Source organism: Sylvia atricapilla, chromosome 9 (genome assembly GCF_009819655.1).
Source record: "Sylvia atricapilla isolate bSylAtr1 chromosome 9, bSylAtr1.pri, whole genome shotgun sequence".
Taxonomy (NCBI): domain Eukaryota; kingdom Metazoa; phylum Chordata; class Aves; order Passeriformes; family Sylviidae; genus Sylvia; species Sylvia atricapilla.
This window is the reverse complement of record NC_089148.1, coordinates 1,166,125-1,193,004: the sequence shown is the minus strand read 5'-3', so window position 1 is coordinate 1,193,004 and position 26,880 is coordinate 1,166,125.

Genomic DNA, 26,880 nt, shown 5'->3' with positions numbered 1-26,880 from the left:
TATAAACAAATCTGTGCAATGGAGGCAAGCTTGATGTCCAACTGGAAAATTGTCTTGTGTACAGAAATGACTGTGGGAATAGTGACTGATAGAAGTGAGTGGTTGGCACAAGAGAGGCTACTGTGGTGAGCCTTGAAAAACCAGTTTTTTCTATAGAGTCTGGGCTCCTCTGTATCCTTGGCTGAGAAAATAAATCAATGCACACTTCTTATAGCATATAACTGTGGTTTTCTAAATGGAAATGCTGCCTTTGAATACCCCTATACACAGGAGGGAGAAAATTTCTTTTGCTAGTGCATCACATGCAACTCAAAGATTTGGAATTTGGTATGGAGAAACCTGATTGTCAGGTGCTGGAAGATGAAATTCCACTACAACAATGTAGATTTACATAACCTGACAACCAGTACTTTAACTTCAGCAAGCAACAGAAAACAGTAATTGATATTTTTAAAAAATTGCAATTATAAAGAATCAGACGAATTTCAGATTTCCTATCTGAAGTTAATGCAAGTACATAAAATAGCAGTGAGTTAAAAATATTTATTTCCCACAGACTTCAAAATGAGCTTATCTATGATGAGATTGGTTACTATTTTTAATGGAAAGAGAAATAATTAGGGGGAAATTTTAAATTAATATTTTTAATTAACATTCCTGTCTTTACAAAAAGAGGGAGAGTGTAAAGCACCTCACCCTGCTCCCAGGGGAGAGTTTCCTGGGGAGGATACAGGGTAATAAATGTAACACACAACTAAACTTCCAAAAGTAACCTTTGGGTTTTCTTTTTTTTTTTTTTTTTTTTTTTTTTTTTTTTTTTTTTTTTTTTGGCAGACTATTCGAAAACATCCAGAAGCTAGAGCTAGGTTTTTAAAGGGACACTCCAGTATCTAAGGAAATAATCAGTGTAATTGGATGTAACCATTGCTATGGCACCAATTTCTTCCAGGTCAGTGGATAAAATGCTTGTTTCGAACTTGTGTCTGTAACTTGTAAGTAGATTTTATTTATTCTCTGTTTTATTTCCTCCTCAGTGTTCTCAATCACAACAATGAAGCTTCTAAAGAACACTTGTAAAGAGCACAGTGCAACAATTGGTGAAGCAAGTGGGTTCAACAATCCATATATTGGAACAATGAGTTCAATAGAAAACTAATTAATAATAATAATAAAAATAATAAGATAGCGCTTTGCCCTCTATGGCTTCCTTCATCAAAGAAGCTCAAAGAGCTTTGCAAATATTAATTAAGCCTCGGAACACCCTGATAAGGATCTCTCTCTTCTCATTTTCTCTCTGTAACTCATATTAGTTTCTAGATTACAATGGATCAGAACTACAAATCAAGAAAGACTGGAAGGTAAAACAATCCCCCTGGTACTGTTTTAAGGTTACCCCCAGAATCAAAGCTTGCATGGGTGAAACCAGCTGCTGCACCTGATGCTCTGCAGAATAATCTGTGCACCTGCCTCTGCACTCTTATTTGTGTGAAGTATTTCTTTGCTCCACAGGGTGTGCCACCCTCTAATCAGATTTTTTTTTATCAACATACAATCCTTTCCTAAGCAGGAAAATGTATTGATTGTTCTTACTACTACATTTACAGTTTAACACACAGATTTAGACAAAGTGATTTTTTTTTCTTATTTTAAGAAAGTATTCCACAAAGTTTAATAAAGAGTTCATATATTCTAGTGTGCAGAAGGCTGGTCTAGGTTCTTGAGATCTAATCCTATTTGCAAATGGCTTGAATTGTAGCTTTGGAAAGATATTTTAATCTCATTACTTCAATTTCCTGCTTTGGAGAAGAGATAAATAGCATTTGTTTATATTCAGGGTTTCTAGAAGGATTATTTAAAGGTTGCTTTAAAGACAGTGTGGCTCAGTGGACTGTCTCAGAACAGGAACAAGGCAATTATCTGTTTATTGAGGCATTTATTTATTATTCCCTAATTTTATGAGTTTGGCCTGGCTGATCTGGGCCATTCTACAGAGGACAAGATTTTGGTGACTTTTTTTGCTACAACGTTATCAGCAGCTTCCACTTTCTGGTCTCTCTTTATCCACCTATAAGAATGTAATAATCTTAATTATTTTCCACTGCGAAGTCGAATCTTGTCCAGCTTTTAGCAGTGTCATTCCCAAATGGGATTTTTTCTTTTGTTTTTGGAATACCACTTGCTATTTCCTATTGCACCTCACAATCCCTTTGTGCTTTTGGGCCCCATACTGTTCTTCAGCTGAATAGCTGCTCGTCCGTACTGGCTTTTCACATGCAAGAGCGAGTTCCTCTCATCTCCGAGTCTGATCTGGTGAAAGGAAGAATGTCTAAATTCAAATTATTCACAGAAAACTGTTTCTTCTGGTTTGTGTGTTATTTCAGACAGCCAAATGATTTCTGCTCAGGTAAAGACAGCAATTGGTGCCCCTGCAAGAGCTGGGTGTGCTTGCTCAGGGCTCTGTGAGAGTCACTGGCTTGGCAAACAGGCTCTGCTGCCTCACTCACATCTTCCCACCTTCTGACTTTTACGCAGCATTTCATTTGCAGACTGCACTTGAAGATCTTAAACTAAAGCTCTCTTGGACAGGGGTGCAAATGTGAGAGAGGTGAGGAGAGGTGAAGTGACCTTTAGGTAGCCTACTTCTCTGAGAAATGCTTCTCACTGGTTCTGACGCAGGCTCGGGTTGTTGGCAGCAGCTCTTAGGAAATTGGGGTGTAAAGATGTTTGTCCTGGTTCTCTCGTGGACAATTTTAGAGAAACATGGTATTGCTCAATTCTGATGAACTATATATGCAAATATCTGATCAGTTACTGCAGAATAAAATTGCAGATGGTCTTTTTAAACTCAGGAAAACCTTTGAAGTTCTTTTCCTAGCTGTTCACAAGCCCAGAAAGGAGGGACTGTTCAGATGCCCCTCTAGTGTCTGAGTGTGTACTTTTAGCCCCCTAAAATTTCTAACTTCTGAGGAGAGTGAGGAGTTTGTGAGAAATGCAGTTCAGTAAGTCCTGTACTAGTGAATGCCCAGGGTGCTTGAGCATTTACTACCTGGGAGTAACTCTCTCTCACCCAGGGCACTCTGGACTGTGTCATGACAAAATCTCTCTGTCCAGTAATACTTTGAGACACCAGGTTCCCTGAAAGTGCTCTGAACTCTACAGAAACTGGTGGTTTAAAGGACATGGTCTAAACAGGACTTTTGGCTCTAATTCTCTCTGTTCTGCTAACAAGGTGTGGGGAAAATATTAACTGAAATCTATTCTAGTTACTATCAAGGACAAAAAATGGCAAATAAAAAGCAGTCTGAATCCATTTTTGAAGTGTTAAGATTATTAAGGTAATTTTTTTGTGATTTATTAGGTCCACAAATTAAGAATAATTATCTTTTCAGGTGGAAATTTGTATTTTCTGAGATTACTCATTTGTACAAAATTATGGTACCTTAGTAATTCTCTCCAAGTTTATGGTCCACATGTGTGATACTAGGAATTTAAGTAAATGTGCATGCATTTTAAATTGTATTTCATAGAAAGTGTATACCCAATAGTTCCAACAATTATTCACTGCTGCATGAGTTCAAGGAGCAAATTTACAATTGGGTTTACTCAGAACTTGCATATGTCTTTGTAAAGTTGTAAATCAAAAATCTCATGTGAGGACTGCATTCTCTTGAAACAGCTCTTGAAATTTGGAAATTTTTTTTAAAAAAATCTTTTGAATTCTAGAGATAAGATAAAGAAAAAATGTCTTCATCAGTTTATTTTACCATAAAAAACACCACCTTAGTTGGCTGTTGCAGACTGTTGCCTCTCACACAGAGATCAGTGTTATTACACAAACACCATGTCAGAAGTGGATATTTAGCAGCCAATTGTGAATATAATATACAACTAATGATTTACTCATCTATTTCCCATAATTTTGTTCATCCTACAAGATAACATAATACCTATTTATAGCACATACATAAAATCTCCTGGTTTGAAAGAAGCACCTTAGCAGAGCCATCTCTCAACAGTTCCTTCAGGTTTCATCACCGTGCTATTACTGTGGATTAATTAGCCTTTCCCAACAGAATGGTGGTGTTAGAATATGAATGAAGTCCTGCAGAGATCCCTTTCAAGTGTGGGATCACTGGGTTAATCTCTACATGAAACAGTTTGCTTACTGAATGGAAGAGCTGCCATGTGGGCTAAAGCTGGCAAAGTCAATATATTTTAAGAGATTTAGGAAGACATACTCTTTAGAAGTAGCTTCACAAGAACTGTGTGGTCTGCAATTATTTAATAAATTGGAATTCTTTTATATTCAATTGGAGTGCAGCTTTAGTTTCCATCCTTTCCATTTGCTGTATAACAAAGACCTAAAGTAATTGTCTGTAATCCTGGGCTGTCACCCTGGGAAGAGGCAGAGCAGGGAGGGTGCTGCTTCAAGTCATCCTGATATATTCCAGCTACTACAGAAACATTAACCAACCCCAGGTTGTTAGCCTGTGGCTGCATTATCTTTTCTCTGGCAGAGAACAACAACCTGACACGGGGACTATACACAGTGCCCACACGGGGAATTTGGCATCAGTAAGGCCCAGTTAAGTGGAGGAGCAGCCCTAAACCCCCTCCCTACCAAGGTTTGAGTTTTCAGTCAAGGCTACACACTTGGCTTCCCCTGTCTGCTCACTGTCATGCTTGTCATGCTTGCTTACTGTTAATACTTTGAGCATCCTACAAAGTGTTAGTAACTGAATTCTTCCCATAAATGCCATGTGCCGTGTCCTCTCATGCTGATATTCTCATCTGAGTGATTTTACCCTGCTGACTGTCCCAGGCTGGCAAAGGGGCTTGCACCTTCTCCGTGCAGGGCACCTGAGAAATGCCAGCAAGGGGAAAACCTCATCAATTGTATGTGCATTTTTCTCAGGGAGAGCTGAACTGGAGCTGGATGGGTGACTTGTGGCTGGACTGAATGCAAAAGGAACGTGATCCTTGCATCAGAAAGGACGTGAGTGTTTCTTAGTGGACAAGTATTCTCTGGGAGCTTGCTAAATATTTCTTGCATTGGTAATTTTTTTTTTTTTCTTTAAGTGGTCATTATCCTACTCAGATATACACCCTCACTGCCAGAAAAACAAAACCCTTTAGGGATTACTTCAGTTTGGGTAAATATTCTTTGCTCTTATGCTTGTCCACTGGCAAATCATAGTTCAACAGCAGTGACTGAAGTGGGTCATACTTGTTTTGTCTGATTTCCAAGTAAATTTAACCAAGTGGAGTCAATAATCTAACTCAAACATAATTTGCTTTACCTTCCACTTAGGGCTGTGAAAGAAACATGAGAAAAAAGGAGAAACCAGTGAAAAATATGAGAAAGTAAAGAGGCTGAAGGATAAGGAGGAGTTATTAGTACCTGCCTGCCAATCTTTCCATAGGTACACAGGCTGAGGGCCATCACTAGCTATCAGTTAAGTAACCTAGTGAATGACTTGTAGCAGAAAGTGTATTTCAACCCTTTCAGTAGGTGATACTTACTATTCAAATATCAAAAGTGCCTTATTTTAACCTTGATACATATTAAAAAACCCACTAGCTGGAAGAGAAAAGTTGCCAGTTAGTAATAAATCTTGCTCTGATTCCTAGCACCAAATTTGCATCTGCCCATGTCCTGCTTGCTGTCTCACATCTCCTTTCTTTACCAGTGCAGTTTTGGAGGTCTTCCATAACAGTACACACTTTCATTTCCGGGAGGGATAAATATTTCTAATGGTGAATAAGATATATTTCTTCTCCTACAGTGCACAAAAGTGAGCAGAAATTCAAGCGTTCTGTGCTGCAGCTGCAAGAGGGTGTGTAGGGGCACATTCTTGTGCTCAAAAACCCCAGGGAGTCTTTGAAACGGTGCCTCTGCCCCCTCCCTTCTGATAAAGCAGGGAAAAGCAAGAGGGCAGCCTGAGCTTTAGGAAGTGTGTGAGGATAAGGCTATGCTTTAAAGGCTGACAGGATATGCATAGCCAACATACACAGAGCAGTTCTTACAGCTACAGGGTAACAAAGATACAAAAAATATCCTGAGTTTTTTTTCTGAGAATTGGCTCCTATTAGAATTAATTTCAGTATACCTGAAGCACTGCTATCAATTTTTTTGTATTTGTATTTTTTTTTTTTTGTCACTGAATTATTTCAGTAGATCTGTCTGCCAAGCATTTATTTTCCTTTTATGTTTTTTCTCTAGCAGAGAATGAAAACTGTTTACAGGAAGAACTAGTCTCCCTACTTAGTATGCAACACAATTTAGTGCTTAGAGTACCTATTCTGTAATTGTGTATGTGTATACACAGCTAAATATGTACTTCTCAATAGGGCTTAACCTTCTATGAGCATATGCTGTAAATCTACAGTGTTTGCATAATGTTTATCCAACTCGGTAGAATTCTAAGGTTTAGTGATGCAGAAAAATTAATGTGTTTTTTAACGTGGTAGGTGTGTTGGGGATCCAGGGATCAGCTGGAGAGCTCTTTGTCTTGGTTCCTGAAGATGCTTTGAAGTGCAGCTAAGCAGGGGTGGCAGTTCTTCTTTGTGGTGCTACTGCCAGTTCTGCTGCTGTTCCTCCACCATCACTGAACAATGCATTTTGAAAATTGACAGATCTCTTTTAAGTAGAGTTTTAGCCCTACTGGATATTGTGAAATAGTAGTGGCATGAGATGATGCTTTTTATATTTGTCTTCAGTTTCTTGATGATTAGTACCGAAAGCAGCCTGCAGATTTTAAATTTGAGCTGATGGATGGAACTGTGCAGCTGAAGAGACACAGCACATGTGACAGGTTTGCAATAGGTTTGTTCATCTTCTTATGCTAAATGGCTGAACATCAGGCAGTAGTGAAATGGCTTTAAAGGTCCAGGTCTAGTGAGCTGGCAAAAAGATACTCCTTGAGGTACTGAGACGGGAGGCTTTTTGGTAGGAATTATTGTACTATTAATCTGCAAATGTTATGGCAATAGATCTAGTGTCTCTTCCTTGGGGACTTAAATGGAAGGATCTAATTGTTCTATTTTAATTCATTCCATGCCTCAGCCTAACTTATAGAATCTGGAGAGAATAAGAATGGACAAATCAAGTTTTATTATCTTCTTCTACATTGGCAGGTATCCTATAACAGAATTATTTTCCAGTCGTCGGCAGCCTCCAATCTAAACTTGATGTTTAACATTTTCATTGGATGAAAATGCAATTGACAAGGAGAAAATATTGTCTGAAATAAAGTTAAAAATTAGTTCTGGAAAAAAAATTAATGCTGTAAGCAGAAGGTAAAAGCAGCAAAACTCTAGTAGGGACTACTTGTTAAAGATAATGTTATCAGATTAAAAAGAAATTCTTAAAAAATTAATCTACACGTGTGGAATTTGCATGTACTGACTTCACACAAGGAAAGAAGAAAAACTTTGTAACTCTCCCCTCCTTTGGTGAAGCAAATTCATTATCTGCTATCATTTTTGATCTTTAGAACAGGGTTTTTTTAATGTTTTGTCCTGAAGTGCCATAAGGACCATAGGTGCCATGAGTGTTTTTTCTTGTAAGCCACTGTCACCATAAGAGTGAAAGAATAACACTGTCCACACACCATACTAAATGCTGTTTGTGGCAAGCATTTGGTGCAGTGTGGAATGGGAATGAGGGAATTCTGTAGCAGGTGTCTGCTGTTGTATAAAGGAAGAGAGGCCTTCAGAACCTCTCACCTGAAGCTCTGGGATTCTGGCAGCTGATGAGGCAAAGGAGAATGAAGCCACAGGCACAGCAGAGGCAATAATCTTATGCTCAGTTCCACGTGTGCTGAGAGAATAATGTGGCTAAAGACTGGAAACAGATAATGTAAGAAGTGAACTCTGGGGGCTTCTGGGGGCTCTGTGGCTCCCTACAAGCAGCACATCTGGTGGGTACCAGGCTCTGCTGATTCTTTAGGTGTGCATTCCATTTCATCCAGACTTAAAGCCTGTATGTAGAATCAGTTATATTTCATGAACACAGAAAAATAAAAAGACCCTTCAATTATCTGCTTAAAGGCCTTTACTTTGATTTTGTGATTTGCACATTGTGTTTTCTCCAGAGAGGTGCATTTCATTAATTGCATCACTAGCATTGCTACAAAATGGGTTATAAGATCCAGCTGATCAGTTGCACATTCAAAAATTGCACATTCAAAAATGTATAATAGGGAAAACAGTGTTAACTCACAGTGTTTGATTAAAAACGTGTTGCTGATTTTTTTAATGCCCCTTTGAATAAATATTTAAAGATCTCTGTTAAAAACAAAATAACAGAGTAACTAAATTCTCATCATGAGGAGTCACTGTAGTCCTGTGTTACTACAGAAGAAGTAAGAAAACTTGTGGGTTGAGATAGAGACAGTTTAACAGGTAAAGCAAAACAAGGAACTAATTCCCTGTTTCCCCTGGGCAGGCAGGTGTTCAGCCACCCCAGGAGAGCAGGTCTCCCTCACATCTCATGGTTACTTGGGAGGGCAAACCCCTTTCTGTGCTGAGCAGGACTCCATGTAGCCTGGGTCACCCCTGGGGTCAGCTGGGGACAGCTGTCCTTGTTGTGTCCCCTTCCAGCTCCTTGCATTCATTCCCCTGCCTCCTCATGGTGAGATGTTGCTAGAAGCAGAAAAGGCCTTGGCTCCTCACAAGGTCTGCTCAGCAATAACAAAAACATCTCTTGTATCATCTCCACAGTGTTCAGCACAAATGAAAAGTAGTCCCATACCCACTACTGTGAGGCAGACTGCCTCTATTGCAGCCAAAACCAGCACACTCAAGGCTCCACTGAAAGGAGCATTATTGAAAAACTGAGGGAAGGCATTGCATGCATATGTATAATGCAGATGATTTCCTGCTTCATGAAACAGAATAGTCTGGAAAAACACAGTGCAACAGGAGAGAGGAGATACTAAAGAAACAGGAAAGTGATCCTATTTACTACAATGTGGGCATTTATAATTATTTTTTAAAGAATGTCTAATATTGATGTGCTCTTTGACTTTCTGTCTAAACAGGCAGCTTTTATCTGACTTTTGGTGCTTTTCAGCTGATACCTAAACTTTCCAATTTGCATCAAGAAAAACTATAGCACTATGACTTTATGGAGGCTGTAAAATATGTATATTATTCTTTCTTTTGAAAGACTGCTTATCATTAAAGCTCTTCTTGGAGCTTTAAAGCAGATTGCTTGGGACATGAAACATGAGGTTTTAAGATGACATTGCTGTGCTGTAGAAAGTCTTTACAAAAGTGCAGGTGTAAGAAAAATTTGATCTGTTATTACCCTAACAAGTCACATTTGTCTGCTAGCTTTAAAGCTTCTTTTAATCACAGGTCATAGTCTTTGATGTTCATGGTTACCTTTCATCCCTTTTCCAAAATTCTCTTCTCTGCCTTCCTTACATGCCCAAACCATAATTCTCAGTGCTGCTAAATCCACGTCAGACATTTTTTATTTGTGTACCCAGGAATAGTTTTACAATTTTAACTTCATTTCAATTCTAGTTTTAGTGTGTGACTGAACTGCTGCTTTTAACCTTTGTCTTTAAATATTTCTCTCTATATACCTACGGTTTGTTTTAATTGCTTATTGGGTAATTTTGTTTCAGCTCATTGCACTTCTAAAAGAGCTGGCAAAACCTTTTAATGACTTGTTGATTAAATACTAACTCCTCCAAAGCTTTATAAAAGACCTGTATGTGGACTAAATTCTGCCATTTGAATTAGAGTGCTATGGATTCTCCTCCATGGCACTGGTGCTGATGCCTTGTCTTCTCTTTGTCAAGTGTCCATCCATCATACCTAGCATTCAAAATCTCATATTGCTCCCATTTCACTGGGATTACTCTTACAGCACAATGCAGCATAAAGTGCATCTCACTCCTCCCTCACTCTCTGTCTGAGGATACATCCAGGCAGAAAATGAAACACATTCACCATGAATCAGCATTGCGAGATGTGGATGATGTGCCACAAACCTGCTGGAGCTTGTGGTCAGAGTCTCGGTTTGATTTTGGAGTGTGTGGCACAAAGGCCAGCAGAGCAGATATATACAGAAAGTCACAATGTATGACTCTTACACCTGATTTTTATCTGCCTCTGTCCTTTATTGTAAGGTGCAGACTAGGTGAGGGACTATTGGAAGATTTTAAAATGTCATCTCCTTTAATCCTTCTGTTGTAATCATCCCTAACAACAGGAGCTTTAGAAAGTAGCTGTGCATTAAGTGTTTATTCCAACAGGGCAGAAGTTATGCATTTCATTAAACTATTAAAACTGGGGCCTAAATTTGGAAAATGTACCGGCTCCACAGGTCTCAGGTTTATTCAGTCAGAAGCATTTGTACCAGAGATCAAGTGATGAAACCTAGAGAAACAATAGGTGACTCTGGGGATTTTGCTTCCTTTTTTCCCTATCCTACAATAATAGAGTGAGCTACAATGGCATCTAATGATTTTCTGGGAAGCAGGGAGTACACTTCAGCAGGGAACCAGAAGCTATGTCATACTGATGCTTTATATGCTAAAGTTTAAAAGCCAAAACCTCACCCCTTGGTGACTGACACATGCTGAGGAAGGAAAAAGTAGCCCTGCGTTTCTTCACCAATTCATATTTTACTAAAATTTATAACACTCTAACTTGAAGACACAAAATAAACATTTGAAATGGGGAGACATTTTAATCCAAATGAGGATTGTAGACTGCAGAAAGTTACTTCTTGGACAATATGTCATATATCTTTGGTTATTCAATTGAAGCAAATTTCCTAGGCTCTTATTTTCAGTAATTTTAAATTAAGAAGACCTAGTCTTTTAATACCAAACATTAAACAAAACATGTATTACAAATTAATAGTAATTAATTCTTTAAAAACTACATAACAAGCTATTGAGAAACAGAGTGACAGAAATGTCAGTGTTTCCACTGAGTTGCACTTCCCGGGACACCTAAAGGTAGAGGTCAGAGGTAGAGCTGCCTGAGCTTGGCCAGCTGCAGCAACCTACAAGGAGTCACTCTTGAGGGCAGGGGCTGGTTTCCACAAGTCACCCACCCAGGATATGAGTCACCTCATGGATGTGGAAGTCACCCACCCAGGATATGAGAGGCTTCCTTACAGCTCAAGGCAAGTACCTTGTTGGGTGGCTTTGGCATCCATCGCCTGCAAATGCATCCCAGGACACAGATGATCCTCTGCCCCTGGGGAAGGAGTGGGAGGCAGGACACCTAATCTTTGAGCATCCAAAATTATGCTGAATACTTTTGCTTTGGCAGCCAGGACCTGCATCAAGTTGTTAGAGACAACCAGATAACACCATGAAAAAACACCTTGTCTGCCTTGGACAGTACTATTTAGTCACCTCTTGTAAGTCTGGGTTTAATTCTATTATTACCCTGTGCTAGAGGTCAGACCCAGAATATTTACCAATGATCTCATATAGTTATGTCTTCCTTACAGAGAAAATAAAATCATCTTTCCTATCTAGCAACTACGTGAATTTGGAAAATGTCACGTTCCCCCAGTGCATTCCTCCATTAATTCACACTGAAGTTCTCCATCTGTGTATCAATACCATTGTGAGTAGATTTCTCTGAGTAGAGCCAGACATGTCTGAATGCATACTGTAAATGTGGAGTGAGGGGTTTTGTCCTTTCCTCTACCTTCTGGGCATAAGTAATGCACACAACTCTCAAAAAATGTGGTTCCTATGTAGTATCTGTGAAAAATGTTTGGCATTTTATCAGAATGAAATGATATATTGGAATATTAAAATATGTTTATGCATATTCTGATGCATATGGGTGTAAAAAACCTGAGAGTTCTTTTATGTGTAAAAGTTTAGGGTGTTTTTTACTTTGCTTTGGTGGTTGCCCAATACAAGTATTAAATGTTTTATGAGACCAGTCTACAGCAAGAACTGGTATTCTTAAGGCAGGTGGTTTTGTTCCAGCTACAACAAACATTTTTACTTATTATTAATTGCCTTTTGTAGATGTGAAACTGCAGTTAGGGCTTTATTTTGAAAAAAAAAGTGGGGTTTTTTCATTTGTTCCTCCACTCTATGAAGATTTTTTTAGTTCCTATTTCTCAAGCTTTGAAGAAAAGAACCTGAGGGGTCTGTGGAACATAAGGGGTACATAAGACTGCCACATTGACAATAATGCTTAATATTTAAATATTGCTATGAGTATTGAATAATTTTGAATTGCAGGAATTTGTGTGGATAACTTCTTATACATTATATCGATAACATAACCGTAAAGTTTAGTAACAGATGGATTAATGCAATTTGGATGATGATGTGCTCATCTGAAGAAAATGGCAGGTGTACTCCGTGCCTGATGCAGAAAGAGTATGTGATGTTTGTTAGTAGAAAGAAAATAGTCATATGGAATCTTAAATACATCACTTATACAAGGATGTTCTTTGTGAGATGAAAATCTGTAGGATTGGCATGTTAGTATGTTGTGCTAATGACTCATTCACAGCTTTTATTATTTATCCTGGATAGGTAAGCCTTTTGCCTCAATCTCTTTATTTTCAAAAAAAAAAAAAAAAAAAAAAAAAAAAAAAAAAAAAAAAAAAAAAAAAAAAAAAAAAAAAAAGATATCTAATTATCTGGTTAGACCTAATAACAGAGAGAAAACGCAACCCAAATTTAAATACCTTTAATTAAACAATTAAACAAAAAACACTATTTGGGTTTTGATACCCATAAAAAGGATAAAATCCTGTCATCAACAGTTTAGTACATTCCTAGCTGTATCTATTTGTTTTCTGGGTAGATTCTTTTTGCAACTAATGAAGTTCATCACTTGCAGGAAGATTTATGTCATTGTTTAACTCTTAAACATCCAGCAGCATATTAAAACCTGTAGAGAGGAATGAAGCATAGCCAGGCCTGAGAGAGTAGCTGAGGTACTCACCTTGATGTGGGAGACTTGTGCTCTGTAACTCTTGTCCTGCCTTGAATTCCCAAGGAGTACCCTGCTCATCAGCCACTGGAGCTATTCCACTTCCCAGGTAACCTCAGATGTCACACAGCTCTCTCAACCACTACCACATTTTATTTCATTCCAGCAAAAGTTTCCTTTCCCTGAACAAATGGGGAAGATGCTGCAGATCTTTACATAAAAAAAAAAAAAAAAAAAAAAAAAAAAAAAAAAAAAGTTATAAAGCTCTAATTCCTTGAATTCCTTGGATAGGATTAGAACTGACTTTTTTTTGTAACTGGTCTTGTGATCAGGGAACAAAAGCTTTGTTGTACTTCATCCTTGCTAGATGTTTCTAGAGCCACAGTTGCAAATGTGTAGGTCAGGGAATAAAGCCAACCATGCAAGATCTGTGCACACATCAGAGGAGCCCGTTAACAACACCTGGAATATTAATGAAGTGTGAAATTGAAGATGTGAATGTTTGTAAACTGAGAGATCACTGAAGTTTTTATAGTGAAAATTTTTATTTTTTGTGTTTTCTTTCTTGTAGGTAATGGGAGCAGTAAAATGCATTTCAGCAATAAAATGAAGAAAAATATACAGTAAATATGAAGTGGAAATAACTTTATAAAAATACTGAGATAGAAATACAATTAAAAGTCAGGACATAGTCTACTTAGATCACTTAAAAGTGGTGATTTAGAAGAAACAGCTTTAAAATCTAAAGCATTACACATGCTTAGGTTTATTCTTTTTGAATTTCTTTAAAAGTTCATAGGGAGTCCTAAAGCTTCATCTCAGTTAATCTGAATAGTCTTACATTGTGCTTTAAAGTTGCCACACAGACATAGTAAAACTGTAAATTTAACTCCCATGTCTTTTCAAAGAGGAATTGGCTTTTGTCATATAATATTTTCTGTCAAGAAGTCTGTTTCAACTGATGAGTGAAATGTTTTCAAATGGTCACTTAAAAATATCCTAACAGATGTAAATATATATATATATATATATATGAGTAAAAATTCCATTTCAAGAAATTCAGACAGTGAGGGGGAAAGACAAAAAATGAGAAATCTAATTCTCACATACTTGTGAGCTCATCTTCCTAGAGGGTCAGTACATTGTTTTCCATTGCAAATGTGGGAATTACAGACCTGTTTCTTTTGACAAGGGCATTCTGTTGACATTATATGCTGATGATATCCGTTTTTCTTTTCTTTGCTCATCTATGGAAATCAGATTTGCTGAACCTGCTGCTATGGGCAAGAGGTTACAACACAAGTGTATTTTCTGAGCCCTCTAGAGGACTATATCTCTGCTTACAGACTGTACCTCTGCTAACCTGGCTGATCACTGACTGATGCATTTGTTCATGGGAGAGAAAAATGAAAAGCCAGATTTCTTCAACTGAATTGGAATAGTGAAGCTGGCTCTCCATTTTCCTCACAAAAGGAAGTGGAGATGCTTCACGCTGAACTGGAAAGAGGGAAGATTAATGCTTGGAAACAAAAGGAAAAGGAGCAGCAAATTTGGTTTGGCCTTCATTTGTGTTACGTATTTGCTTGCTTTTTCAGAAGTTGTTCTATTCAGATTGAATGATTTTGTCCTGAAATAGAAAGACTATTTCATACATGGGCTTGATGGGTCCGTAAAGGGAGAGAAGAGAATCCTGTTTTCTAAAAGTGCATTTCCCAGTGGGAGAGTGCTTCTGACCCCACCGAAATGAATGTCACACTTAGCGTGGCAGAAGTCACATTCTCTGGTCGTACTGGCTGTGCACCTACTCTACCTTTCACAAAGTTAGGTACTCTGTTTACTATTAATATTTGTGGCAAGAAATGGTAGTATTTTAATAGTGATAACTGAACATAAACAGCTGATTTCAAAATTAATTACATCCTGTGATCATTCTTCCAACCTTTGAAAATCTTGGTACTAAATTCAATAGGACATTCAATAACTTAACATCTATTTTCCGAAAGCCAGTTTTATCACTTAGCATATTGTTTTGGTCAGAATGTGTAATCGGTGTAAATAAAGGGAAATAAATGTATTTGAAATGGTGATAGTGTCAGCTTAAATAATTAGCATGTCAGTTTTTTAGGAACTGTAGTGGGAAGTGTCAGTAAAACTAAGCGCCTATATAGAAGTCAGCAGATGTTCGTACCAACAGCACCATTTTTTCTTGGATTTATTTTTATTTCCCTTTTGTTTAAGTATTGGACATATTGTTCAATATGTTGTACAGTTAAGATTGTAAAAAAGAGCATTGCCTCCTATTATAGTGACTAGAGAAATAATTAATTATTTCATTTCAGTAACGTGTGTCTTTCCATTATTAGGATTAGTGCTCTAAATAGCCTGATCTAAAACAGAGAAAACAAGCCTAGCATAACTCCTGGAATAATTTCCCATTATTCTCAAATTATCCATAATCTTATACTTCTGACTTTATGACTGCTGTGCACAATTACTGTTGTAACTGTGAAGATAATTTTTTCATTTGAATTCCACAATAAAAAGATTAAAATTTTATGATTAAACAAGATACACTGGTCAATATCAACAGCTTTAAAAGCATTCTAAGCATTTGATTAGGTTATTCAATGAGAGTTTGTTGCATTTGGAGTTTCAGCATCAGTGCTCTGTCAATACATGGACAAGAATTAAGGCTTTCTTCTTAACAACAGAACAGCAACAGAAATTTATTCTCCTTTAATTGGTAAGAGCATGGAGAAGAACTGGAATTATTAACTAAACATCTTAAGTAGAAGTTAACTCATCTAGAGAGTGACTTGGGTTTTGCTCAGATCTTTTGGACTTGAATAGAAAAGGATTTTCTGTTACACGTGGTCAGCTGCCTGAAGGAATGCTCAGTATCCCTCCAGTATCGTATGGCACACGATAGCAGGAGACAAAACCTGCTCATTATGCTCTCATCACTACAGTTTGAAAAGCATCTCTCTTGAGCTTCTCTGCATAAAGCCATCAAGTATTTTAAAATGTTAACGGATCTTAATGAGGATAATTTCATATAACCTTTTTGTGGTTTCTTTGAAAATTAACTCTTGCTCTGTTCTTTAGGTAGCTTGGATTGTTCACTTTGGTGAGTGACTTGTAATGACTAAGCTACTACTAATAATCCTTTCTTTCTCCATACCATTAAGAGCATGTTTTCAGATATTGACATGAATCTGCATCCTTGCCAGGTGATGAAAATTACTTTCTGTTTCCTGTTTGCCTCCCTCACTAGAGATCTTAGAATTTGAATATGGTACATTTGCACATTGCTCTTTTATTCCTTTGGTATTTGAAGGCTTGATCACCTTTCAGATAGAGAAGGAATAGGCAATTTCTCAGCATGTATTTGCTATTCTACTAGATTGGGCCCTGTGAATATCTGATCTTCTGTGCTTTCACCACCTAGGCATGATTCTAAACAAGCGTGTCAGATTCCCTGTCTGTTTGTTCTGGTGCTGAGATAGAATTGTGTTCCCTATCAAGCAAAATGCTATACATTGATGCTGTTATGTATATGAATATCAAACTCTCATCACCTGTCTCTTTGCTTGCCAAAGGTTTTCCAAGGAAAAGAGAAAAACTGACACAAATCATGATGAAAAAGCTTTTGATTTTTTTTTCTGCTATTTTATATCTAGTAGTGTGTCTTTGCTGTCTACTTTGGATGCACGTTTTTGGGCATTAAATATCATATGAAGTGTTAACATTTGGTAGAATCCTTTAAATTTAATCTGATTTTCATGTGGGATGTAGAAATCAATAGAAAATATATCTGTGTTTACCTAAAATGCTTTAACATCAAATAACAAAGGTCTATTGATATGGCAAATGCAGGACAAATTCAATAAGAAATACAAAAGGGTAGCATAGGGATTTGAAAGCATTCTCGTGTTGCATAGTGTCATGTTAAATCATATTTCATAATGGGAGGATAATGCAATGATAACTGCAGATGACGTCCCACAAGGTAGATGATTTGGGAACAAGTATTGGCAGGACTGTCTTGTCAATACTATTTTGTCCTCCTGCCAATTTTGATAAGAAAATATAAGCCAGGTTAAGATGTATGCATGTTTGTTATTTGGTAAAAGGATCTTTTTCTCTATACAGAAAGTGATAACTCTTGTTCTGTGGTACCAACTTAGAGTTGTTTCATTTCTGGGTCTGATAGAATTGCTGTAGAAAATCACAGATTGGCCATTGTTATACTGCATCAGCTTCATTTTCTCTGTTGATGAGAACGACTTAAGTTGTTGCTTATGTGTGTCCTAAGGATTCATAGTTATGAAAGGTAAAGATAAGCAGTACAACAGGGCTAAATGAGACTTTAAGTCTATTACATGCCTTATTTCCCCTCTGATTTAGTAGTAGAAAAATACTGAAAGAATTGCCAGCAATATTTATTTGATTACTTCAACTGTTTTTTCTCTGAAAATTTTCTTTAACTCTTTCCTAGTCAGTGCCATTAATTCACTATCATATTTGAACTTTGCTAATGTCTAACGCTCCCTTCTTCATTCTTCAGATGTTTTCTTGCAAGTATGTGTCTGTTCCGATACACCCGTGGGCAGAGAGAGTTATAAAATTGCAACTTCTTGATAAAATGAAATTAAATTATTTTGTGAAGATGCTTGGAATTAGCATGGTCCACTTGGATCCAAGCCGAAAACAAAACTATCCATCATTTGTGGCACTCTTTTCTCTTTTTGCTTGCTTTGTTTGCTGTAGTCTTTTGTTTGGTTGTACTGAACTGTGCCACTCAGAGAGAAAATGAGCTTCAATGTCTAGAAGCTTAGTTTCCAACATCCAGTGCAACAACAACAATAATTAAAATGTCATACTATTTAGTACCAGTAATTTCATGTGTTCCCCAAATGTTTTAGTAACTTTAGATTTGGACTAGTTCAGCTTTTCTTGGACAAAACTCTCACAAAAATAAAATAATCCTTACTTGTTCAAAACAAGAAAAAGAGTAAGCATACTTTGATCAGATGGGAACTTATAGGGGAATTTATTTCCTCATTTAAGATTCAAGTATGACGTTGTTTCTACTGTACATACTTTAAAAATACCACAGACAATTTTTAATTATCATGGAAGTGCACAATTTATGTGATGCCTTTTCTAACAACAGAGCCTTGCTGCTGCACTGGCTGTCTGTCCTGTCTACAGGGCACCTGTCTGCTTGGCTCCTGGGAGCAGAGGGCTGCAGATATGGCTGAGATGCAATATCTCATGCTTCAGCCTTCTAAATGAGTGATATAAAATTTATACAGAGGTTAAGCATCAACTTTTAAATACAGATGGGCAATGGATTGGGCTGAGAAGAATAACTGCAGCAAAAAGACAAAATATTACACCAAGTGCTTAGTAGGAAGAGGAAACACCAACCTAAAATTTGGTTGATTTATAACAAATATGAAGATTTTCTAAAACTTTAAATAGATTATTTTTCAATCTTCAACTCTTTCAGAAATGGAGACTGTATGACTGCCAGATCCACAGCTTGACCTGCTATTATTTCCTTAGGAGCCTTTTATTTGAACACAGCATCCTTCAACCATTCAAGAGAAGACCTTGAACTCTGCTTCTACTCATAGCAGAGGTTATGCTGAGAATACTTTTGATAACACTTCTTTTCTTCTTGGGATGCTTCTAGAATATATCTGCTACCTGTTTCCTTGGAGACTGACATGCAGTCAGCACAATGGCTCTATAGCACCTGTAAATCAAACTTCAAAAGGAGACACTGTCCTTGTTAGAGGAAATGGTATGCATGGTGGGGAAAGAGGAGAGTTTTGCTTTCCACTTGTCTTCCAGAGGATAAAATGGCTGTAGTGCTACAGAGAGATTATGTCAAATGGTAAAGGCTTGGTAGGCTTGTAGCAGCCTTCAGACTGACTGGAGTTTTTATCAAAAAATAGCCTTGGATTGAATTTAAGTTGTAGAGAATAAGTCCTTATTTTGCAAATGGATTTGTGAATGCAGTAGTTATGGAGAAAGAGTTTATGAAGAGTTTAGATGTGAAAAGATACATCAGTAATTCTGACCAGCTTAGGCATCTTTTTAGCAAATTCTTTTATCACAGATCCTATAATCTTCATGTTTCCCTTTTATGTACCCTTCCTGCATGAAGAGATAGGGCCAGTATCCTGTGAGGAGATGAGCTTGGACCTGGTTTCTCCAAATCAAACACTTTATCTTTCTCCCCTGTCCTTTGCAGTGTGGTTAAGGGATATGTCCTAATGGTTTCCTATTCCTTTCCCCTATGTCAATGTTTTAAAATGTTATTAGTTTTGGCAGTTATAAATTTGGTCAACATTTGGGTTCCCAGCTCTCACACAGAAACAAAATTAAGGACATATTTGCTTTTAGATTAGCTACCGATTCAAAAAGTGTTGAAAATAAATAATTGGAGTCTCAACCTAGGAACAGGTGGTGTATTACAAGGGGGGGAAAAGGTTTCCCATTGGAGCAGACACATGGGAATTCAGGTGAACAACACTTGGTCAAATAATAGTGATATATATAATCCTTATTATTCCCACTTTAGAATGAGTACTGTTATTGCCAATGTCAACAGCCAAATTTCCTGTGACTTTACTTTTAGTATCAAGTTTCTAGAGTAAATCCACAGCTAAAAATTGCCAGCAGTAGATACAAACAATTTAACAAATATATCAAATGTCCTTCACAGTCTGAGCAAATTTTAAGAGCATGATGCTCAAATATTTGATTAGATAGTGCTGTGGGATGTTCATGTGCTGAGCCTGCTGACTGGGATCCTTCTGACTGCTTCCCCTCTGCTTTGTAAGGGAGGGGGACAGGGGAGCCCCCAAGGTGAGAGGAAATGGTTATTACTTTCATGGCATTATCGTAGTTTTCATGGCATTTCTAAGTGAAAATAGAGTCAACTATTGTGTGATTTTATAATCCATAGCTTCAAAATCTGCTAATTAACACCTACAACAATGAGTAAAGCTACAGTTGAATGACATCTGATCAGATGTGGTGCATAGCCATAGAGCTGTCCTAATTGTTGTGCTATTTTCTGCAGTCTCCCATTATTCTTCAATGATATTAGGACATGACCATCTTTTCTTCCCTTCTCTCAGGCCCTCCATCAGCCATTCCTTAACTCACCCAGGAGTTATGCAGAATGAATGTTTCATCCCCTGAGAGGCTTTATCATGTCTGCATATGATGTTGCACATCTGCAGATTGAGTTAATCCTCACTTTGGTTTTGCTCCTGCACCCTGCAGTTTTCAAAATGCCTCATTGGCCCTGGGTGCAGGTGTCAAATCTTTTGTTCTCAGGTCGTCTTTGCCTCAGTTCCTAGGCTAGCAATGCTCTGGCTGGGAAGTTCTGGACAGTTTTATCTCACAGTATCCATGTTACCTGTGAATTATGTGGAATGTGTTGTAATTTTTAACCACCTGCCAAAAACTGTCCAAGGCTGTCTTCTACAGAGAGGACTACACAGCCAGAATACCCATACATACCCTACATCTCCTCTGGCTCGGTTCGGGGACACCTGGGCATAGATGATATGGCAGATGTATATCTGACTGGATGCTTGGAAGGATCCTTTAATATCCCTTGGATGAAAGGAGCAAGGAAAAAAACCCAGAACTCCAGTAAACCTCAAACATCTCCTAACCTTGCAGGCCCATGGTGAGGCAGGAGCAGAGGGTAGGATTCAGTCAGATGAATGGTTTCTCAGCCCGATTTCAGAATGATTAATGGCAGTCATTCTTGCCTCACAAGAACAAAGCACAGCTTAGCCCCCACGGAATCACCAAGTTGTCCCTTCTCAATTGCTCTCTGGGTGTCATTCAGTCCTACATACTTATTTCCACTATAATTTTATTTTTGTCATTGGTTGCTACAACACTCGATGTGCGTGCACACACTGTTGCTAAGAGCTCTGCTGTGTGACACTTGCCAGCATTCTACAAGGGAGAAATTAGGGTGTTCTTCATGTAATAGATATTTGGTCAGGCATTGTCGTAGGCTGAAGACACAGAGCCTCAAACACAGCTTGTCTGTTACAGTCAAATAAGGCAGAACTGATGGCTTGGAGAACCCATTATGAGTGGTGCACTGATGAAATGTGAAAAGCTCTCAAGAAATTAATTATATCACTCTCTGCCCTGATTCTGTAACTACGTGAATCTGAACTATTTGTGAACTTGTACGCACACTCTTAGTGGTCAAAATGAAAACTTCTGTTATTTCCCTCCGTGATTTATATTGTTAGAGATGAAAATAATGTGCACAATATAATACACATGCAAATCTTTAAAGAACTTAAAATAAGTGTTAACATAAAAGGGTTTTGTCTTCCCTTCATGTACAGGCTAAACTCTCATTATTATTAATAGAACTTATATGTGTTCCATGAAGAGAAAATGGGACCACAGTTTGTAGGGAAAAAACTTGAAAGAGAATAAGATTCTTAATTATAAATAAGTTTAATGTGAATAAATATTACAGATATGACATGAAAAAAACCCTGAAACCCACAGTTGATACTAAGTAAACAAATTATTTTAAATTAAGTACTTAGATAGTACTTAATTTAAAATAGTAGCTTGTTTCTAATTAGTAGCTTGTTTCTAATTTCTTGTTTTTCATATATTCCTATATTTTGTAGTATCCACAGATCTTACCTAGATGGGCTCTTTGTTATATTTAGTGTTGTATAAATATGTAATGAAATTACTTACCCAAAGATTTTGAAGTATTAATTTTATTTATAGCCCAAATCAGCCCAATTGTCCACAGCATTGAGTTCCTCCATAAGTATTTGCTATTGATTTCTTATAAGTTTCAGTGAAACATTAAATAAACTAATTTTCCTTGCTGGGTCTGGTTATATGAGTTATCCACTAACACTTGTCCATGTTTATTAATTAGTATCCCTAATGTGCCCTTGGATAATCATGTATAGAGGAAACAGCATCTGTCACTTAGCTCAAGTCAAAATTGACAGAGCAAATCTAGCTGTTATAATTGTTAGGCAAATAGACACTTTTATTCTTGCAATTTTTCAATTCTATTCTGCCAGAAAATAAGCATTTTTTTCTCATCTAACTGAAAACTAACTGAGCAGGACTGATTTCAAGAGTAAAGAAAATTTAAAGTTTATTTTCCTGGATGTAAGAAAATAAAATTCTGGCCTGAATCAGGAATATCTGTAATTTGAAAAGATTCTTGCATGATTGGAATAAAAATCTTGTAATGATGGAATATTTCTGAACAGTAAAAAACAATTTTCAATAGGGGATTATCAAAATGACAGTTTATTACTATAGTAAGGGATCCCTTTACTTTTTAATATCTTAAACAACAGCAATTCTTTAATGTTTCTGATGCAGTTTGATTGCTGCTATGGTTACTGTCGTCACTTGTGTGTGTGTCTACGCTGATTTGTATAATCCATGAAAGGACAGCCAACCTGGACTCGTAATCTATATAAAATAATGTATCAGTTAGCCACAAAATTTTCCATAGTTGAAATAAATATATGATTCCACTTGGATTTTTGTATTAAAGAATTGCGAGGAGGATTATTTCCTTTAGTGTGGCTTATTATCAATAGCAAGCGTGGGGAATGCAAATCAGTGTGGATTTCTGAGCAGGGAGCTCTGACTGTCTGGACACTCTGAAGGGCACAGGAGTCCCTGGGGACACCTTGCAGGGACAGTACAGGGACAGCCTGTGCTCCTGAGCCAGGTCATGTGTGACAGACCAGGGGCTGTGCAGCACTGAGAGACTGGTGGCAGCAAACGGGGAGCTTTAGAACTTTTTTTCTGTAGAGATTGCAAGGTTGAACTCATCTGCCTGGCTGCTGGACTAGATCCAAAGGAAGAAGAAGCCTTCACAGGCCATATGTTCTGTTTTTAAAAAATACCAGGTCAACAATTGCTAAGTTATTCCTATTTGTATCTGAGGGCCTTCTAGGGAGCTTGACATGTCTGGGTGACTCTTGCATGACTTCAGCTATCACATTTGATGAGTCAAGCAGAACCTCATATTTAAAATTTCCCTTCCTACACTGCAGCCACGTTGTTCACTTTGTTGGAATCTGTTGGGACACTGTTTCTTTTAAGCTCTTTTTTATCTCCTATAACTATCTGACAAGGTGGTTGCACTAGGGTGGTGCTGGTGGCACATACCAGCTGTTGGACCCCTCCACTTATCCTCCACGTCCTTCCCTGTTTCCACTTGACCCCTATAGCAAGAAGTTGTAAAAGTAGCAACAGAGGGACATTTTAGCAATTCTGCTCTACCATGCAAGTCCTACTAAACCAGCAACAAGACAGACTTTAAAATCTCTTGCTTCTTTATGTGTTATAGGGCTGGGACAGAACACCAGAACAACAAAAAAGGCTTCTTTACAGCCAGCCACCAGCTCAGTTGGTGGCAGAGATGTGTTTCAGTTGATCATTGAAGCTGGCAGTGACTGGGGTCCATTTCTGAACAGCTCTGTCCTGCATTAAATCCATTTCTGTTTTTCAAAAGGTTTTAATATTAGACTGAAAAAAGAAGTAAGATAGGAAAAGAAAAGAGCTCTCATTAAAAGTGTTCATAGGACTGAAGTTCTAAAGTATTTGTATTCGTACCCTCCCTGCTGCTGGTTGTTCTGGAGAATCAGGACAAGCTAATTTGCTCACTGTTTGATGGAGACAGAAAGTAAGGTAAGTAAAGTAGGAAGTTCCAAAGCACATTGGTGATTCACAACCTGCTCAGAGACTTTTTGCAAATTGTTTATGCTGTTATTTCCCAATGCCAATTAATTAAACTGCATAATTCTTATTGATGCTAGTGTAACTAATGTTTTCCCCTCCAGTGCTGTGTTTGTTAGTGTTGTGAGCCTTGCCCATTGCTTTTTTGGGTCTTATTTCTTTGGATGAGTTGCATATTTATTTGACATCCTTTCAGAATTTTTTTCCCAAACTGAGCAAGGTTATTTTAAACAGGTATGCAGATGGTGAAGTGCAAGCTAAAGTTGTAGTTACTGACCTTTATTTTAATAAATTTGTCCTAAATACTTGAGATTTAAAGATTTCCTTTCAACACTACATGGTTAATGAATCTATATGCTGTCAGTTTTCAGTATAGCTATTGAAATCAACTGACCTGCTTTTAAAAGACAAAATTTCAAAAAATGAATCAGAGGATGAACAAAGAAAATAATTTCAAAACATTTTTCTGGTAAATGAGTTCCTGACCACAGAAAACCAGAATAGAGAGAACTTTTATACTTTCACAAAAACCAGTATTTAAATTATAGTTATAATCAAAACAAGTTGAAATTAATGATAAAAATAAAGAAAATTTAAAGAAAAAAGAATGAGAGGATCAGTAAAGACAAAGTATTATCTAATCCTCTTGGTTTTCTAGGATAGCTACTGGTACAGGCAAGTGTGATTTTTACCCTCTTTGGTAAGCAGCAATTGCAGAGTTAATTAGGCTCCAGTGTTAGCAAGTGGGTGGCATTTACTTTTATAATAATACGTCTGTCTCTGAAGTGGAGATAGCACAGGTCATGCTTGTGTACCTTATCTTTTGAGGCAGGAACAGTAAAGACTCTGTAAATGGGTTTAAGCAGAAAGTTAACTAAAAGCATTTTGGTGTGTCCCAAGAATGTCGTTTGTTCTAATTATAGAATGGCAAATATCAAGTAGAAAGGATGCTGTGCTGGGGTGGTGGTGGTGACTCAGTGCTCACTGTTCACTGCAGAGCAGGCTGTCAGAAAGTGCTACTTTTCTGACTCATTGCGTCTTGTAAAGGAAGAAAGAAACATGAGCTATATTCATATTACACTCATCAGTGCCATGTTATTTAATTCTGACGATGTTTGACGGATTTGCTCAGCTACTGAACCCTTTGAAGGGTTAGGCCTTTGCTTAATAGTAACAGCAGTAATGCCTAACAGAGTTATTGGCATTTTAGTTATAACTGTGGGCTTAAGTGCCATGCTTAAGCAATAAGAATTATAACGACATAGGTAGTGTCTTATTATAACAGAAATGAAATCTAACTTTTGGCTCTATTACATGAGTTCCAGACAAACAGAGATGCACATACACAAACATTACAACAAGTTTAATAGATGATTTGCCATAAAAATAATTTTATTCTGATCCCCTTTTGAATGCTTGGCTAATTAAACAAAAAAACCCAAACCAGTCACCCAGTGAAAAAACATTAAATATTACTTTTCCTGAGGAACATTTTTTCTAAAGAAACTTAGTTGTTATCTCATTTCCTTTTTGCATCAGAAAAAGACTTGTAATTCTGTAATAGTAATTTTTTATGTAATGGTAACTGCTAACATGTATTTTAGGCTTTATATACAAAAAAAAACCCCAAAAACTTGTGGCTATTATTTCAATGTTTGCTCCTATCTAGGGGATGTTGAGCTAGACAAGACTCATCATCTACATGAAAGAATGGATAATTCTCAGCTTCTTCTGGGGGGATCTGAACCTTTTAAAATCAACTTCCAAACTGTTTTGCTGAGTCATACCTAGAGTAACAGGGAACTTTCCCCTCTGATTTCAGAAAATGTGGATAATTTTATCATAAAATTATTATAAACAATGTCTGGAATTCCATTCAACTCAGCTTTTGAAAACCGGCTAGATTTTTACATTGGGGTTTTAAACAAAGTGGCTTTGTTAACTATTTGTACATTTTGTTGAAGAAGCAGTCAGGGGCTAAGTTGTTAGTGATATATATTTCTTTAAAATTTTCCTGTGAAAATCCAATCAGCCCTTTTGAATTTTTTTTTTCCTATGCGATGTTCTATTATTTTTGTCTAAACTTTATGGTATTGTCCACACTACCCAATATGCTGGAAGACCTCTTTGGAAGAGGTCTTCGAAACAAATCTGTAAGCAATTTATTTCATTTTGAAAATGGAATGTATGGAAGGAAACTGCAGAACAGATGGAAGAAGTGCTATTACAGATTTGCAAACAGTGCAATCAAAGACATAGCTAGTTAGTGCCTGGCAAGATTTTGGCTGTGGTTTTTTTGTTATTTGAGAGATCTCTCACTAAGGATGGCTGAAGTGCTTTTAAAATTGACATTAACACCAGCATATATAATAATTTTTTGGTTTGTTGTTTATTGTCCATTACATCCCCTTGAAGCTGAGTGTATTAGTTTGATAACAGCAAAATGTTTAAAATACTGACAACTCAGTGAAGGGAGCCATTCAGCAGACTCTGTTTGCCACTGCTGAGGGTGGAGCTCTAAGGACCTTTGGTCTGTTTTTTCCTTTGCTTTATTATTGCTCTGGTTGGAAACTGGGCTCAACATTCAACATTTCAGAGGCTGATCTTCAGAGCCTTCCTTTCTGAACTCTGGATGGTTGGATTTAAATGTGGGTAATGCAAATGTGTGTATGCATACATCCATAGGTATTTATTTTTACAAAAAAAGAGGAGGGAGCTGTACTTTAGGTTAAGACCAGACTAGCATGCTGAAAAGAACCTGAAAGATACTATAACTTCATCTTAAATGTTTTAATCTCACTAAGCCTGAATGCATGTTTTTTAAAAAAAATACTGTTGAACTTTCAAAACCAACTCTGCTCAATTTCTAGTCAGTAATTTACATATAGAAGACTTAGTCTACAACTGAGGCATATTTTAACATTCTGGTTTCCAGGTACTTTAGAGCAACAAATTCAGTTGCATTATTTTGTTTTTATTCATTATTATCTGTAATCATCATGTGCCTGTTTATCTGTGGGGTTGCACTGTCTTATGGTCCCAGTCACCTTTTATCAGTCTGTTCTCTTTAATGAAGAAACACAGATGTAATCAACAGTGATTTAGGAAGAATAATTATACAGATCACATATGCAGACACACACA